This window comes from Macrotis lagotis, chromosome 6, assembly GCF_037893015.1.
Source record: "Macrotis lagotis isolate mMagLag1 chromosome 6, bilby.v1.9.chrom.fasta, whole genome shotgun sequence".
Classification (NCBI taxonomy): Eukaryota; Metazoa; Chordata; class Mammalia; order Peramelemorphia; family Peramelidae; genus Macrotis; species Macrotis lagotis.
The window spans coordinates 173,331,584-173,351,559 of record NC_133663.1 but is presented as its reverse complement, the minus strand read 5'-3'; the positions used below and the strand labels follow the sequence as shown (position 1 = coordinate 173,351,559).

General features: G+C 31.6%; 1 long non-coding RNA gene across 1 annotated transcript in view; it reads right to left on the bottom strand.

Moving 5' to 3' along the window:
* The window catches only part of LOC141491923 (uncharacterized), a 224,020-nt gene that overhangs the window by 184,312 nt on the left and 19,732 nt on the right, over positions 1-19,976 (bottom strand). The window contains exon 2 of the long non-coding RNA XR_012469804.1: positions 2,935-3,039. This is a non-coding gene — a long non-coding RNA (uncharacterized LOC141491923). The remainder of the gene's footprint in view (positions 1-2,934; positions 3,040-19,976) is intronic.

The window sequence follows — 19,976 nt, the reverse complement described above, 5'->3', positions numbered from 1 at the left end:
GATGATTTATGTTTGAAGACAGGAGTCCTGTTGGGTTAGACAGACCCACAGTGAGGACGTAGTCGAACTAAATTAGAAGAGAACGTCTTATTTTCACACATATTTACTTACTATCACTTTCTAATTAGAATATACATAAAATCAATCTCAGTAATCAGCTGATCTGAGATCAGACTTAACTTAAATTCACTATTTTCAAACCATTTGAATGACACATTGCTAAGAGCACTGAGTGTGGTGTTACAAGTCTGTAGTTCAAAAACCACATCTGATACTTAGTAACTAACTCTAAGATCTTTTGTATATCATTTAATCTCTTTGGGTTTCAGTTCTCTCTTCTGTAAAATGAAGGAGTTGGATGAGTTGATATCTAAAATCCTTTCTATCACAATTCTGTAATCATAGGAGGGAAAGGATTGATTTAAATAATAACTTATACTCCAGGAAGGAAGAGAATTTTTTTTTTTAACAAGGCAGTGTAACTTGCCCAAGGTCACACAGCTAGCTAATTTTTATTATGTGTCTGAGACTGGAATTGAATTCAGGTCCCCCTGACTCCAGGGCCAATGCTCTAACCACTTCACCACCTAGCTACCCCAGGAAGAGAAATTTTTAAAAAATCTTGAAATAAAAACAAAAGGGAGAAAGCATCTATACAAAGCAAAATTTCTATCAGTTCAATTTGAACATGAATTAATCAGAATAATCTTTATCCTCTATCACCATTTTCAGTTGCATTTGCCAGTGGGAGAAAATAAAATAAAATAGGTCAAAATACATAAAATGAATGATAATAGAAGTTTACCACACTTGTTAAAAATATGTATTTGTTATAGGACTTATTGAAAGGTGAAATGAGTGCAATCTATCACTTTTACAACTCATATTAACAAAAATATTCTGAATGCTATAGAAAAATAAAATGGCCTGATAAATTCCCTTATTTATATCTTTTAAATAATTAAGTGAACTATCTTCACAGATGAGAGAAAGAGAGAGAGAGAGAGAGAGAGAGAGAGAGAGAGAGAGAGAGAGAGAGAGAGAGAGAGAGAGAGAGAGAAGAGAGGAAAAGAGAGGAATGGAGGGAAGGAGGAGGAGAGAGATGTTGGGAAATGAAGGGCTGGTATGAGTGTTAGTACTTCTCTTCATAATATCTTCATTTTAATGAAAAATTCTCATTTTGTTTCCTCTTATGTACATTAGTATCTAGAAATCCTAGAAAGATAATAGAGTAGGGTACAACTTTTGAATAAAGATATTATAGCAATTTTTCTCTAGTAAAGCTGGAAATGCTATGTAAATTTACTTGTATCTCTTGGTTCAGGAAACTAAAAGTAAAATACAGTGAATTCTCTTTTTTAATTTATTTTTTATCTATATGCACATGTATATTTTTAAGTTACAGTCAAGTTAGCATTGTATAAATATATTTTTGATAAACATGTTTGCAGATTAGTCATTTTCAATATGAGAAATTAGGATTAAGGGAGATAAATAAAAGATTATTTTTATAAAGTGTTCATCAGATTTGCAAGGATTTTCGTTGTTTTGTAGTAAACTCTTTATCATATTTATGTCATAGGAAACCATAAGACCACAGAGGTTGTCTATATTTCCTAAGTTGAAAATGGTTAATTAGAACTAACTTCAGGAACTTAGTTCTGTGCAACTCTCCTTACCAGTACAGTTAAGTATTTATCAGATTCCCAAATGGTACTTCATTTTGTGGTACTGATACAAAATATAACTCCAATTTCTTTGTTTATGGCTAATTTCACCATCAAAAGTTTTCTTTCTGTGTCTTTAATTGAGGGTCAAAGCACTGTTTTAATGAAGATATGCTCTGAAAAAGGCTGTTCGATATTACGTTCATTTGATGTCTACTATCATCATATATTTTACTGGGTTCTATATACAGGCATTAATTCATTTCACTATTACATTAAGTTTGGAGAGTTTAATACCCTTTATTAATTCTCATGTTGTCCTTGACTTAATGAAAGAGATCACTGCACCAATGCGAATTTAAATTCATCTAAAACTTAATAGGTTAGTCTTGGGAACGATTTGATATACATAGTTTTTACTTTCTAGGTGAGATTCATACAACCAATGAGAGCATCAAGCTCAATTTGGACACAGTTATTCCTGACCTACAGTGTGCTCACTGCAACACATTACCTTTGATTTTCCATAATCAGTAAATATGGGTAGTTGACTAACTGAGGACTAGTTGATCCAAGGTGGATCTTTACAATACTGACGTGCTTTCATTCTTGCACATAGATGCCCTGGAAAAATGATCATACTTTAACTACAGTATTCTGACATTCAGAGCCCATGAATGATTGCACTCTGAAAAACAAATCTCTAAGGGTATCATGAATAGGTGCCTTTTCTTCATTAGTATGTTAAAAAACAGTGGTGGGATTCAGCCAGCTCGCACTAGTTTGGAATAATTGATACCTAATTCTATTTCTAGTTCAGAGAACCGGTTGCTAATTTATTTAAATTCCACCACTGAATCTAAAGCTTGTAGAGGTGAATTGGCTTATTTTTTCTTACTTTTAACAGTTTTTATTGAAACAATTGACAAGGGGCACCTAGGTGGCTCAGTGGATAAAGCATGACCTCAGACACCTAATAATTACCTAGGTGTAAGATCTTGGGCGGGTCTCTTAACCCCATTGCCTTGCAAAAACAAACAAAAAAGTCTATAGTTCCCTCTAATGAAATGAACCTCAGATTTTTCTCAGGATGAGATGCCCCTTCCTTCAGAACTTTAGCATAACAGCGCTTCATACCCAAACAATACAAGTGGAAGAGACCAAAAATTCAGAGGCAGATAAACTTTGCCTATGACTCTCCAGGAAGGCTAAAATATGGAATATTTTTTTGGCAAATGGGCTAATGAGCAAACCAATATAGACCTACCTTGATGCTTCAGGTCTTACCATTCTGATGAATAAACTCATGATCTGGGACAACAGAGGTCAGCAATAACAGTCATCGATGGGCCAAGCACTCGTGGTAATCTCCCTGGATTGGGCAATAGGGGAATGACGAAGTATGAAGGGACAACAAAAATAGTTGGGGGATTTCCAGGTAATTAAGTTACCTCCTTCACACTGAACTTGGTTACCATAACAAGAAAAAAAGGAGAGTGAAAGTCCTCTTATTAACTTCCTCTCATTAAGCTAGAGAAATTACAATTGCATTGGTTACCATAACAAGAAGAAAAGGAGAGTGAAAGTCCTCTTATTAACTTCCTCTCATTAAGCTAGAGAAATTACAATTGCATTTCACAACCACTACCCCTATGGAATCATATCAAATTAATTAATACTTATTCGAATAAAAGGGTCCAGCTAATCATCACCTGAAACCTCCTCCTTTTGTATCTATGGATTAAAAAAAAACACAAAATTCAAATTAACCAATGTTCAAGGTGCTCTGTGGGTCCACAACAATTCAAAAAAAAAAAACAATGTTCATAAACCTCTATTGATTATTGAGGATAAGATTAGTTCCTAATAAAGGCATTTAATGAAATCATTTAATTGAGTAAAATAATGATTTCTTCCACAAAGCTTAAATATTATGTGTATATTTATATATTTTTGTAACATTCTCATATTCACAAATTTCTCTATAAATACACATATTCACTTATAATTGTTAGGAATAATGGTCATGCCTTGAGAACATTGTTATAAAGGTACATCTGGCAAACACAAGAGGCCAGAGTTTACACTCAAAGGGTAGAAAAAATAAGGACCATGTGTGATCATAGTGTGTATAAAGATGACCACATTTATGGAACATACATGATAGCATGTGTGAAGAGACAAAAATGTAGGTCTTATGCCACATGGCACCTGCCTTGTCTTTGTGATGTGAATAAATTTCTTACCTTGAGTCTTCTTTTCACTAGTTCTTTTTTGATAATTCTTAGTATTCTTCTCTATTGTTCTCCTATGTTCTCCTATGTTTCTCTTATGGTCATATATCCACTGGGCTCACACTTGATATAATTGTCTTGGCTATCAACTACTGACCTTCAATTCTTCACTGTGCCCACTGATTGAGTTGACTTCTGTATTCTAGCTTATAATTAATAGAAATTTTCTTTATAATATTAGAAGAGTGACTGATCTTTTGTCAATTTAATTGTGAGTTATGAAACCTTGCGAGGTACCAAATTCCAGAGATTGCATTCTGACATTATGATTAAGTCTTCTAGTTGACTTCTTATTTCTGGGAGATATTTGGAGCTATTTTCTCCAAGACAACTATCTGACTCAAGGTTAGAATCTCGAGAACCGTCCATGGAATTACATGTAAATGAATTTGAGCCTGAACAATGTCATTCATCTTTGCCGTTTATTTGCCTATATTATGTTTAGGGGGTCAAAATTAATTTTCACATAGAGACATATATATTCTTTGTAAAAACATGTCCTAGCCAGATGAAATACCTTCTATAGTCATAAATGAATTCTTTATATTGTCATTTTTAATAATCTAAACTTATTGTCCATTAGTCTATAAATAAAGGCTTTTTGGGGGGAAGGGGGCTAGAGTTCTAGCCTAAAACATAGAAATATGGGGGTAAAGTTCTGAAATACCTGCTGACTGAGTAATTTTGAGCTTCTCAGTTCCTAAAAACTTAGTCTCTCAGTCTAAAAATTGAAGGAGAATTATGCTTTAAATTAAAAAATCCCCAATACTTGAAGAAAACTTCCCTTTGCATATTTCAATTTGAATATTCAATTTTGTCTGGTTTCAAATGCACTTAACAAGATATCTCATTCAGTAATAAATTTGTTACTTATCATTTCATCAACATGCTGCTAAATCTGTGTTGATTGACAGCTTCTTTTTTCTCTGATTGGAAGACGGGAGGGTGTAGGACAAAAAGTTTCCTTTCCTTTTTTTATAAAGGGCAGAAACTGGATTTTCAACTCATTGACCTCTCAATCTGATCTCTGGTTTTAATTCCTTAAAATAAGAGAGACAGCTTGACTAGGTAACCCCCTTGTTTCCTTCCCTCCCTTGCTTTCCTGTTCCCTTTTTTTGTGTTAGCTCTCACAATTATATTGTAAGTTCCTCGAGAGCAGGGGCTTTCTTCTTTTTTTTTTTTTTGTTTTTGTTTTTGAAAGGCAATGGAATGTCTTGTCCGAGGTCACAGTAGGTTAATTATTAGGTGTCTGAGGATAAATTTGAACTCAGTTCCTCCTGACTCCAGGGCCAGTGCTTTATCCACTGAGCCACCTAGCTGCCCCTGCTTGCTTTCTTCTTAATCAATTTTATCCCCAAATGCATAATGTGGGTTCTCAATAACTTTTTATTAGATGGTTCTCAATTTTGTGTGAGTAGCTAAATTAGAGATAACAATCTAGAAACCATGAGACCATATTGTTTGTGTGTGTGTGTGTGTGTGTGTGTGTGTGTGTGTGTACAATGAGAATACACATGTGTAAATGTAAATGTAGTCACTGGCATTTTCTGACAAGTTAAGTGCAGTTTATTTTTCTTGCCACTCCACTAAGAGACATTTCTGATGAAAGAAATTTCTTATTTCCTATAATATTTCTTCATTTTTAAATTAAGAAATTGTTAAGATCTTTTTAGTTGTGATATCTCATTTATAGGTATGAGAATACATCATTCAAATATTTATTCATATTGCTATGATTTGTTTTCAGTCCATTTAACATAGTTATAGAAATATTTACTTGAAATATATTTAATGCAACTATAAATATGGGAATAAAGCTTTCTAAAATGTGAGGTGAAATTTAATGAATAAATGACCTAATGTTGTATGTATATATGTTAACATAAAAACTTGGATAAATAATTGATTACTCAGCTATACTGCTGTGTATATGTCTTCCCCCCAACTTTATGTATTATGACAGAAACACCTGCCTTAATTATTTCTTTTGTGAAAACATGCAATAGATAGAAATTTCCAGGCTTGAATCTTAAGCATTTTAACTGAAATACATTTCATTTTCTGCATGTTATTTGAATTGTGAATTGGAAAAGACTAAAAACTAAATTTTCATTCATTCATTCATTCAACAATCATTTATTGAGCATTTTGTACATCTGGCTCCAATTCTGGAAATATCATAAACTATACTTTTTAATTGGAATGTTAATCTTATACCTATACTTCATCTCTCTGTACAGATATATAATGAAATATTAATATTATTGAATATTCAAATCAGAAAATATAGACAGAGGAGGAAAATGTCCAGGCATAATCATAATTAGTTTCATACATAGGTGGATTTGTGATTACATAAGGCCGATCAAATCTTTACTATCTTTATGTTTTCCAAAAATTGGCCATGAAAGATCCCTTTAGCATGCTGGTGTGTATGTGGGGGGCAGGGAGGTGAGGGTGGGAGGAGTTTCCACTGGTCCATTTAGTAACAAAAGGACACCAATGAATTTAATATTTTTAAAAAATTTATCATAATTAAATTATTTTTAATTATTAAAAATTAAGTGTTATATAATATGAAACTCACATAGAAAACATGTATATATGAATTCATAAATATTTGTATGTTTGCATGTATAATATATGGATCTATACAGATATCTATGTCTGTATGTAAATATTTAAATGTACTTATTGAAACAGACATATGACAAGAATGTAAAACTCTTAACTCAAAGGATTAGTTTTCATGGAAATGAAGAAAAATATTATGAAGTAGCCTATATTATCCATTTATATGCAAAACTTAATGAATTTTTTCCATGAATTTTGTGTCTTTAGTATTTGTGTTAAAATTAATGCCTTTTGCATTACTGTGATTTTCTTTGACTAGTATTGCAGTGTTTCAGATCCACATGAGTTAATTCAAATTTATTCAGTATAAAATGTGAATAAAAACATTTGAAAAACCATTGCATATTTTATTTTTTGTACAAATGTCTTTCTGTTGAGGATTTTTGGCTACAAATCCTAGAATATTTGGATCTCTTTAAAGAATTAAAATGAGGAGGTACTGAAGGGAAAAGAAGAGTTCTGTAGTAGGTTTGAGTAATTTGTAAGACTTTGAAAATGAATAGTTATGCAAAATGGATTTTAATGAAGACAGTAATAAGAGTACTGCTTATATTTTCATATACTTGAAGTAAAAAATTTGACCTTATTGAATCCCTTAAAATTGATCTTCCATATGTACCTTATTTTTCTCCTGGATGTCACATATTGAAATTTTCTTTAAGTTCTGGGGATTTTGGTCACAAAAACCTGAAAAATGTTTGAATTTGTTAAAAGTTCATTTTTTTCATTCAGGATTAAACTTTACCAGGCTGGGTAAGTTACCCTTAGTTATAACCCAGCTATTTTGTTCTATTAAATAATGTATACCAAGAGCTAAGATCCTTCAGTGTATTAATCATTATTTGAATAGTTTGAAAGAAAGAGTTGTGCTGAGCTAAGCATGATGGGGTGGTTCTAAAAGAAAGAATAAAACTGCATAGGAAAAGATAAAAGAGGAGTAATTATTAATGTAAATGAGTCATAAAAATTGATACAGAAAAAGCTAGTAAGGGGTAGTGTGCATATTGCTGGAACCTTACTTCCATCAGAAATAGGTTAAAAAGGAAAAACATAAATAGCTAATAGGCTACAAGGCTTTTAAATTCAGAAAGAAATGAATACAAAGGGATAGGGTGAGAAGAAGAAAAAGGAAAGACTCTTAGATGGGTGAGTATGTTAAAGAAAAGGAATACAAATAATGTAGAAGTAATGCATAGGGATGAGGAGGGATAATTTTAAATGAGAAGGTAGGCAGCTAGGGTGTGAAGTGGATAGCGTACTGATCTTGGAGTCAGGAGGACCTGAGCTCAAATTTGACCTCAGACACTTACTAATTACCCAGCTGTGTGGCTTCAGTAAGTCACTTTACCCTATTACCTTGCCAAAAAAAAAGAAGGGAGAGAAAGATGATGATGAAAAATAGGAAGGAGGAAAATATAGTTTAGAATTTATCCATAAAACAGAAATGGATTGCAGATGAAAAATTTGAATTCAACAGTATTTTCTCAGAAAATACTATACAAAATGGGATAAACAGAAAGATAAAATAAAGAGAAAGACAAGAATTTTAGTTTGTTAAAAAAAATCATGGATGTTAATCATGATCTCAGTTCCAATTAAAGATATAATAGATTTAATTAAAAGTTAAAAAATAGAAAAATTACAGTATCAGCCATATTATTAAATCTTATTTTCTACCATTTAAAATATCTAAACAGTAAATAATACCCAAATGCATACTTGGAAAAAGAGACACAGGGACTAAATTAACATAAATATAAAACATTTTTATATAAATAAGCATGGGTCTAAATAATTTAATATTATTCACAGTATTAATTTCATGGCAATATCTATTTTTACAAACATTTTTTCAGAGATAAAACCTCTATAAGTCAGGAAAATATAGGACTGACATTAAAAATTCTTAGCACCAACCTCTGATATATAATGCACATGTGAATTTATTTTCTTAAGCCCTGAAATAAACTAAAGGAATACAAAAAATAGAAAACAAATTCTAGAAACTTGTAGAAAAAATACTTGCCTAAGTATTTCACAGAATTATGTGTGCTCTAATATTTCTCTATCTTACAACTAGTATCAGAAATTGCATTTGTTTGATGTGAAAATTTTTGTTCATTTTAAAACCACATTGAATTTTTACATTTCTCCTTACATTATTTTTATTATAATCAAGAACAATTTACAAATGCTTCAGTACTACCTAGAAAAGAGTATTCTAGTCAAATAAATAAATAAGTCTTTCCAAAACTGATAAATGATCAAAAACATATGAACAGTTTTGAGACGAGGTTATTAATTCGATCTATGATCACAATAAAAATAAATGATCTAACTCACTATTGATTGGAAAATTGCAAATTAGAACAATTCTGCAGTACTACCTTAAATCTAATGGATTGGTTAATAGGGCAGAAAGATACAATGACAAATATTGGAAGGGATGTAGGGAAAATGAGATATTAATGCACCATTGAACTATTTATGAAATGATTCAATAATTCTGTAGAATCTTTTTGGAACTATGTACAAAAGGCTTTAAAACCATGCCTACCCCTTTAATTCAGCAATGCCCAAACAGGTCTATATTCCAGAAGAGATGAAAAACAGGAAGAAAAAGATCTTTATGTATAGGAATATTTATAGTAGCTCTTTTCTGGTGGCAAAGTATTGGAAATGAGGGGATGCCCATCTGTTGGGGAATGACTAAACACGTTATGCTACATGAATACTATGGAATACTATTGTTCTATAAGAAACCATAAATGGTAGGACTGTTGAGAAGCATGGAATGACTTATGGGATCTGATACTGAGCAAAGGGAGTAGAACCAAAAGAACAATGTACACATCAACAACAGCATTGTGAAATGAGCAACCTTGAAATAGCTCCTCTCAGGAGTCCAGAGAACTAGGACAACTGTCTTAGACTGGCTATGGACTATATTATCCCGATCCAGAAGAAGAAAAACAAACCAAAACAAAATAAATCATACACACACAAAAAAGCCAACCCTTCAGAATCTGATGAACACTTTATAAAAATCATTTATATATTGCTTTCCCTTAATCCTAATTCCTCGTACCCCAAATGATTAATCTGTAAATATGTTTATCAAAATATATATGTACAGTGATACTAACCTGTTTGCTGCTGAGGGGAAGGTGGTGAGAAGGGAGGGTGAAAGGACATTTTATAATTTAAAAAAATATATATAATATGTGCATATGAATGAAAATAAATATATTAATTTGAAAAAATTAAAATAAAAAAGAAATGATAAGCACGATGCTCTCAGTAAAGTTGGAAAGACTTGTATGAGCAGATATAATGAGTAATAAACTTTATATAAAGTAACAGCAATAATGAAGATGATCAGTTATGAAAGATTTAACTTTTTTCAACAATGCTGTGACCCAAGACAACTCTGAAGCACTTATGATAAAGAATGCCATTCCTTCCCAAAAGAAAGAATTGATGGTGTCTGAATACAGATAGAAGCATAGATTTTTTTTAACTTTATTTTTTGTGAGGTTTCTTTTGTGTGTGTGTGGAAGGACTGTGTTTACCTTTATAACATTACTATTATGATAATATATTGCATTACTACACATTTTTAACCTATATCAAATAACTTGTTTTCTCAATGAGGGGGAGTGGGATAGGAAGAGGGAAGAGAATTCAGAACTCAAAGTGTTAAAAAAAAATGTAAAAATCTGTTGTTCCATGTAACGGGGGAAAATTAAATAAACTATAAAAAATCAATTATTTAGAAAAAAAGAAAAAATCAATAGTTAAACAACAAAGGCCTTAGGGTTATGATCAGAGAAATGTTGAATTAAATAGCAAGAGTGAGGGATACATTTTGCATATTCTTTTTGTTATATCCTCAAAAATCAGAAGAATCCATTATAAATTCCTCTTGTTCGTCAGAGAGGTGATAGATTCATGAAGCAAACTAAATTATCATATTAGGAGCCTTGACCAATGAAGGGATATGTTGTGTTTGATTTCATATTTGTTACAAATTTATTGTTTTCTTCAGTGGACAGGGATAGGGAAAGGATAGGGAAAGACAAAGGGGAGGGAGAAAAAATAAATGCTTATTAACTGAAAAAAAAAACTGAAAAGAAAAAAGTACCAAATGACTCTATCATGTTTGTCATTACTGGACCTAATATGTCAAATTCCTTGAAGGAGATAAATCAAAAGGCAGTGCAGAGTACATAGCAATCTGCACAATTAGATGGGATATCTGCATTTTAGAAGTATGGTCAAATAACTTACACAAGAGTGGTTAATATGTTATATGAGCACATGTCAACTCATTTTTATATAATTTTATATCAATATTCAGTGCCTAATTGGATAAAGTTTTCTCTAGTGACATATCTATATGCATATATGTATATACTCACCACCTAATTTGGATTTACAAATTGAGAAAAAAACATCAATATTACATTTTGTTCTTATGGGTCAAAGAGAAAAAGCAAGAGACTCATTGTTTAATAGCACCAAAATGATATCAAGATCAGTCATCTGAGGGAAACTGGTATTCCCCTTTGTTGAAGATTAACTCCATGATCCTATATATTTGTTGTTAATATTTTCACTAGGTAATTGATGAGAATGATGTTAATTTAGATATCTTTGAAAAAAATTCATAGGATTGAGAAAGCAAATGAATAGATTTGAATGTGTTCTTCATATCCATTTGTAGGAAAAGGTATCATCTATAATGTTTCACTTTATTTTGAAATGCTTTGTGATATCTAGAAAATTAATTTTTTTTGAATTTCTTGAAACTGGGTTGCATGGTTATTTGTCTTTCCATTTTTGTTGTTGCTACTATTTTCTCATATCTTTCAAATAGAACTACATAAGTAGCATTTACATAACATAAAGGTGATGTGAAAAAGAAGGAAATGAATATTTGTTTAGGCACAAGAGCTTGTTCTAGTTTTTATTTTTTTCCCAAGCTCCTTTGACAATTTCTGACATTGTATATTAGTTTACTGAATAGATAAAATTCAAATCCAATACTCTCTTGCCTGCTTAATTTTTCAGGTACTAATTATCCACATTCTAAACTCATATTTTTATTTAAATAAAACAAACTTTTTTCTGAATTATCTGACTTAATTGAATCTGAGGTCAAACTTTTTTTATTTTCCTTTCCCCTTTTTTTCCCTTCTCTTTTTCATTTTTTTCTCTTCCTTTTCCACTCCTCTCCTCTCTTCCCCTCTCCTCCCCTTCCCTTCCCTTCCCTTTTAAAGATTTTAGTTACCTACCTATCTCTCTCTCTCTCTCATCTATCTATCTATCTATCTATCTATCTATCTATCTATCTATCTATCTATCTTTCTATCTATCATTTCATCTATTTGTCATCTCTCAACTATCAACCTATCATTTTCATATATAGGTCTGTTATGTAGTTTTCAAATGATATCTTACAATTAGTTTGTACTTTAATTCATCATTTCATTTACTTACTATATGTCTCTGCTTGATAAGGAGATTGATTATTGTTGACTCAAAAGATTTTTAAGGTCCTTTGGCTTCTGCATCATGGTAGTTATTTTATATTTGTTAAAGCTCTTAGAAATTCTATTATCACCATATCTTTATCTTAAATATACATTTGTAAGATCCAACTGCTTATTTGAGAAAACTAAGTTTAAACCACTATAATTACACATGGTATCTCCTTTTCTTATTTTTTTTAAATTTCAAATTCAATATATACATATTGTTCTGTGAATATGCAAAAACACATCATTTTATGAATGAAATCAATTATTTTTAATATGTATCAAAAATAGACAAAAAAGTAACAAATTTATGGACCTCAAAATTTACCCTAAGGTATGATGATTTGACTGCTCAATCAGATTTGAATAACTCTGAAATCAGTACTATAAAATCAGGTACTTTAGGTTAGAATAAATCATTTCATTTGTATAAAAAAATACCATTCAGTGTTTCCTATATCCAAAATCTATTGACTATTTCCTTAAAAACAAAACAAAATTATGTTTAATGCATAGGCATGAGGTTTCTGATTAGACTTTAAATCATGTTCTTTTTCAATTATTGATTTAAAAAATCATCAACATAATTTACACTTGTATTCCCTTTGTTCACTTTCTCATCATTTGCATAATCATTCATTTATTTTGAAGGATCTTTTAAATCTTCTCAGAGAATCTATAATAAGAGTATATTTACACATAAATTGACATTATCAATATGATAGCTTCTTTGCTTTTGGTTACTGAGTATTCCAAAATGAGAACAACAAGTCTCCAATAAAATTATGTTGCTTTTAGGTTGATGATGAAACAAAAAGTATTAATGATTTTACAAAATACATGGACACCTAGAGTCACAGAATTGGATAGTAAATCAGAACACCTAGTCCAAACCATATTTGGATAGAAAATTTACAAGACCACAGTTTTGAAGCTGGAATACATTTTAGATGTCACCTAGTCATTTTGAAAATGATTAAAATAATGCCTAAAAAAGTAACTCATTTGCTCAAGGAAAGAAATACATCTCTTCTACAATGTGATCAAAAGTGATATCCAACTAAACTTCAAGTCTACAGTGGGAATTAACTTATTTTTCCTAAATCTAGTAAAAAATTTGCCTCTCCCACCTTTTTTTTACTAGTTATTTCCTCAGTGATAAGCAAAAATCTATCTACTCTCTCTTCCATGTTATTTAACCTAAAACTAAAAATAAGGCAACACCACAAAAAAACAAACAACACAACACACATTTAAAGACAATTGCCCAGGCAGGAGCTTATCTTCTCTTTATAAATATTTAAATATTCTTGGTTAGCTAAACCAATTATTTTTTTTTAGGTTTTTGCCCAAGGCCACACAGCTAAGTAATTATTAAGTGGCTGAGGCTGAATTTGAATTCAGTGACTCCAGGGCTGGTGTTCTATCTACTGTGCCACCTTGCTGCCCCTAAACTAATTCTTATAAATGGTAGTCTCTTATTCCTTTTACCAGCTTGATTCCCTCAAACTTAGAACCCATGTGTTTCTATTTCATTTTGCTTCATCTTCTTTATTTTCTTTCTCATTTGATTTTTAAAGTTTCCATTTAGATATTTAATTTTTCTATCAATGTTTCCTATTATTAGCTATTAGTTATTAAGAGTGCGAAAAGTTAAATTAAAAAAAGAAAATGAGAGACAAGTGCATAATTTGGGGTATTCCTGTTCCCTTTCTTCCCTTCAGTTACTGTCAATGCTTAAGTAGGATAATGTTATTTAAGACTATACATGCTCATACATGACACATAATCCATACACATATGTGTATATATAAATACTTATATATGCATGTATACAAGTCTATGAATATTTTACATATGTATATTGATATGTAGGATATATGTACATATATTCACTGCCCTACATTTTCACATGTATGTTAATTGTTATACATATAAACTTGGATATACCCATTATATATGCATGCTTAAATGGGTGTACATATTTATACACATACACACCATATACATATATATATGTATATATTCTTGCATTTTTGTCAGGATTTGTATGTGCATGTTCATGGTTGTGATTTTAAAATAATTAGATCATGAAAGAAAAAGGAAGATAAGGAGTTAATCTTACCAATTACTTTTCTAAATTGTTCTAGAAAGCAGTCTGAAGTCAGAATAAAGAGTAAATCTCCAAAAGTATCCTATTCCCTACTGGTCTAACAAAAGAAGTAAGGTTGATAGGAGAGAAAAAGAGAAGGGGACTTCTAATTATTTTGCAATTTGTTTAATTTAAATCAGAGTCTAATTTGTTGTCACAACAAATTAAGAGTAGCTACACAAACAAACATAATGAATTCAGGGTGCTTCAAAGTCAAAGGCTAAACCTGGATTTACTGCAGCCATGTACTGTATCCAGCTTCCTATCTTGAAGAAGTTTCTATTTTCCTTTATTTCTTTTAGAAGAATTCAATGAGAAAATTTAAAAAAAAGAAATGAATCACAACACAAATTGATTGTTAGAGGCATTTCAAAGTAATGTCATAAGCAGATGTTACCCAATTCCATTTAATTTTTTATTATTATTTGAAAAAAAAAAAAAAAGTAAAAGCAGCCTGTACCACAGCATTGATTTGGACTTAATCTGGAATAGCCTTTTTTTATTAATATTGTACTAAACCTCAGGAAATGATGCCATAGGCCACATATTAGTGCCAAAATACATATGAAGTCAGTTGATTCTATTTATTAAGACCATACAAGGTCTGTGACCCTGTAACAGTGAACAAACACTGGGCCAGCTGGCTCCCAGACATTCTCTTATAGTAAACCCATTCCCTCATATCTGTTAGCAACTTTTCCTTTCATCGGGGTCAGATGAATTCAAAAATGTGTAAAAACACTGCAGTGGCAAGCAGGATTCTGTTTTGTTTGCTGATTAGAGGTGTATTGGGAGTAAGGAAGCCAATTATTCTTCCTACAAGTGGGTGCTAACCACAGCTGGCTCCATTTCAGTGACAGACTTGGAAGCTAGCACCTGAGAAGGATCACCTGAGAATTCCTTTTTCTCCCCACTTTATCCTCCCACCCCCACTCCAGAAAAAAAGAGTTTGGTTTGGCATTTAAGGAGAATGTGGCTTTGAATAGAAAACATTATGAGACAAAAGGATTTCATACATCCAACAGGAACAAAAAATTCAGTGTGTCATTCAAAATAACTACCTCCCCTTCACCACCGCCCCATGATATCACTGCTATACAATGAAGCAAGGCCACATGCTGCTTGCCAGCCACCTTCCAACCATCTTAAACATAACCGGACTTGCTGTTTGCATTCATTATGTTTTTCTGAGATGCCAATGAAATTCACAACCTGTATTTAGATCTCTTTAAAGTTCTGTCACTTCAGTCTTTCTTCTCATCTTCCAAATGAAATGTTTAAAACATATCAAGGGGGATTTTTAAATTTTCCACAGAAGAAGAGGGCACTCATCAGATTTCAAACCAGGACAGGAAAGCTTTTGTTGCTAACAATGGCTCTGAAATTAAAATTTAAATATATACTCTGCAGAGTGATTTTATGAAGACTGACTCAGGTTGAGAATATAAAGTTTTGTTTAAACTTGAATGGAGATATCCATCGCGTTGCTTTGCAGAATTAACTATTCATTTGATCTGTGGATTTATTATCCTTTATCTTGTACTTATCCACAACAATAGAGGATTGATCAATGAAGGTTGTCTAGTATTGTTTCATTTAGTAGTTTAGGAAAAAATTTAGGGTAACTGTGAAAACCCTGTGAAACTATATCAGGGACAGGCATTATTTAATTATTTATTTTTCAAGGCTTCTCATTTTAAGATACTCTATTAACTTTTTAAAGTTTTTATATCTAAACCATTAGTGAAAAGGATAGGAAGCTGAGGACATAACAGTCTCTGGGTATTTTCAGATGAATCAGTTTCAATTCACCATTTCTCTAAGTGATGTTGAAAGATCCAGTTACCAAAAGAGTTCTCAATTTCTATGCTTCAGTATGTGCTATCTCATCGATGGGAGTATTTATTATTAAGATAAGGATTTCAATTCCTTCATAAATTCTTATTTGATTTAGTGTTCATATATTCCCACATATCATCCACACAAAATACATGCAATCCTTTGAACAATTGAAAAGTTATTCTTGTTCTTTACCATGACAAGCCACAAGTTGAGCATACGCTAAAGAGTATAAGGTAGAAGATGGAATTTTGAACTTGGAGCCAGGAATATCTGGGCTCTAGTCGCAGCTCAGATACCAAATATATAACTCTGGACAAGTCATGAATCCTCATCACCTTGAGAAAAGAAGGTTAGACTTTATGGTCCCTAATGGTCTATAATCCTATGATAACTATTGCTAACTACTTCTGACTCATTATTTGACCTCTCCATCTTTTTTTCTGATTATTTATTTCCTGGATTTGATTATTTATGATATTTCTTGCATGCAACTTATCACTGATTACATGTCACAGTCTTCTTACAGTCACATGAATCTCTGCTGCTCTTTGATTTTTTCCAATTTTGATTCTTTGGAAACTGTGATATTCTATGACACCTAGTCGTATTGACATTGGGAAAATTGTAGCTGGCTAAAGGTTCAGACAGAACATGAAAAATTCATGTAAAAGACTGACTCTGACCCAGAAAAAGTTTTAGAAACAAATAGGCTTATTTATTTAAGTATGATTGTTATATATATATATATATATATATATATATATATATATATATATATGTCTATATGTATGTATAAGTATATATGTATTTAATATGTAAAGATAAAGGAAAGAGTAAAGGCCGTTGGAGGTCTGCAGCAGCAGCCACATCAACAACATAAGTTAACATGAAAGGATAAGTAGTAAGGAAAGGTACAGGAGTATGAGAGTTAAACTGTGGATCTCACTCCCCAGAGTGGGCTAACTTCACTGAAGACAAGCAACTTAACTGAATAGATGGTGAGATTTTAAGGAGGATGTAGGGAGATATCAAGGGAGACATAAGTGTTCAGAAAACAGAGATGAGGTAATAAGACTTAATCCTTTCTGACTAAGTCTGGGTTTCAGGGAAGGGCAAGGTACTTTATTAAAAATTCATTGGCCTCATCTCAATAACTTGAACAATGGGATTAGGGGAAGATACATGATCAGAACAGAGGCAGGGGATTGATTATAAAACATACGACTTCAATATAGGATCACTAGATTTAAAATGCTTGAACTTCTATAGCAGAATGAAGTTTGGAAAATAAGTGTAATTTTCTAATTACTCAACATCTTGCTCTCAGCCTCCCATTCTACTCTTCATCTTACTTATAAGCCTTTTTACAAATATACTGCTGGATTAGATCACAGAATTACAGAACTGCTGAAGTATCATATAACCAAGGTCATCCAGCTTTACCTAAACATACAAAGAAGGTGAACCTAGTATCTCCTAAGGCAATCCTGCTCCACTTTTGATTTCCTCTAAAGTGTCATTAAGATTTCTTTTCCTCTTGCCAAATTTGTCTCCTTTTAATACCCATGAATTTCACCTGGCTCAATCTTCTGGGGTGCTAAGATAAGAAGTTCCATTCTTTTTCTGCAGAGAAACCATCAACAATTTAAGAAAGAAATTCTTCCCTCCTTCCATTTTACTTTATTCCCTTTCCCTATAATTATTCACATGCTTCTCTCTTCAAGGATTAACATTTCAATTATTTTAGACAATCCTGAAATGAAATGGATTTAAGGTCTTTTGCTATCCTTGTGATTATATTCGGGAAGCTATCCTTTCTAATATTACCCTAAACTAAAGATAATTAGTCCAAATACTTCAAATGTAATTTAAGGTAGGATTACTTTTGGGTTTTAATCAATTTATTTTGAGAAGTTATCTGATGATATGACCCCAATGTTTTTTTTTATATTTTTAGTACTCCCAGACAAACTATTAACAAATATTGAATTTGAAGTCCATTAACAAATCCCTTGATTTTGTTTTTTATCTTTATAAACTCTTTATATATATATATATAATATATGATAGCTAGAATTTGTAAATATTAGATACGATTATTGAAATTGATCTTGCTATTAATATTATGGATAAAACTTTGTGCTAAGTCCTTTACACGTATTAGCTCATTTGTTCCTTACAACAAGCCTGGAAAGAAGATAGTGTTATTATGCCCATTTTACTGTTGAGGAAACTCTGACAAACAGTTTGGCATTTTCCCCAAAGTTGCATGACTAGTAAGTATTTCATATGGATTTGAATTGAAGTCTTGTATGTGTATATATATTTACATATGTATATGTATGTATGTAAGTGTATATAAACACACAAAATATCAGAGCATCTTCTGATGCCCCTCTTCTCAGAGAACCATCCCATTTCATAAATAATATATATGTATATATATACATATATATATATATATATATATATATATATATATATATATGTTTTTGCAAGGCAAATGGGGTTAAGTGGCTTGCCCAAGGCCACACAGCTAGGTAATTATTAAGTGTCTGGGATCACATTTGAACCCAGGTACTCCAGACTCCAAGGCCAGTGCTTTATCCACTATGCCACCTAGCCACCCCCATAAATAATATTTTTAAAGAAAAATGAAAAGTGTGAGCAAAAAAGAAATAACATAAATACAGCCAGAAATATTGGTAATGTACAACAATTATAAATCTCCTGGTTCTGAAAACTAGTGAAATGATAATATCTTCTCAAATCTCTTTTCTAAACTATCTTTTTTTTGCAGTTTTTCAACATTTAGTTTCATAGTGAATATATATGTTGCTCTTTCCATTTACATTATTGAAATCATTGTGACTATTATCTTCTTAGTTTTGATCAATTCACTATGCATCAGTTAATGGAAGATCTTTTCATACTTTTTTTCTTTATTAGACTCATCAATCCTTCAGCAGAGTAGTATTCTGTTACATTTACATTTCACAGTTTGTTTAGCCAATCTACTATTTTGTTTCTAAATCTTGGTAATCATAGAAAAAAATAATGATAAAGATAATTGAATGCATATATGTCATTGATATTCTTTTGAGCATTAGATTAGTAATGGAATCATTGTGCTAAACCTCCTTTATTGAATGTTTGAACTCAAGTGTAGGATCTATTCTCATTAAATTTAATCTTTGTAGATTTGACAAAAATCTATATATCCCATATCTTCATTTACTCTCCTTGACCCACTGGTCAAGATAGGGAGTTGGAATATCCCTTGCTCCCCTTTAACAATGCCAGGTTCTTCCTCTTTCTCCATTAATCTGTAATGTTCTCTTCCTATTCATATCTACCACCTAATCAAAATCTTGGTATCTGTTCTTTATAGAATTCTAATTTATTTCACTTTCTTCCTCCATGAACTTGATAGCAGCATCGCAATTTTTCTCTCCTCCCCAGTGCCTGCTCTCATAAAAAGTCACATTAGAATACGCATTGATTCTCCTTCAAATATGGTAACTACTCAATTCTTCAATCTTGTCTCCTCTCATGAGCTACTTTTCCATTCAATGTCAACTACATAAAAATGGACATTCACTTTCTTATCTGTTCATAATTTATTGACTTTTCATCTCCTCCCCTGCCAACTCTTATCTAATGTACCATGACCAAAAATACTTTGAACCCTTAATTTTCTCTTACATCATCTCTTCTTGACTAACCACTATTTCCTCTTCTCCTGATCTTAATCTCTTAGAGAACCAATTCAATTTGGTTAAGTTTGCACTGCCCTCCTTCCTTGAATCCCTAGATCTCTAATCATATTGACAATTACACCTAGTCA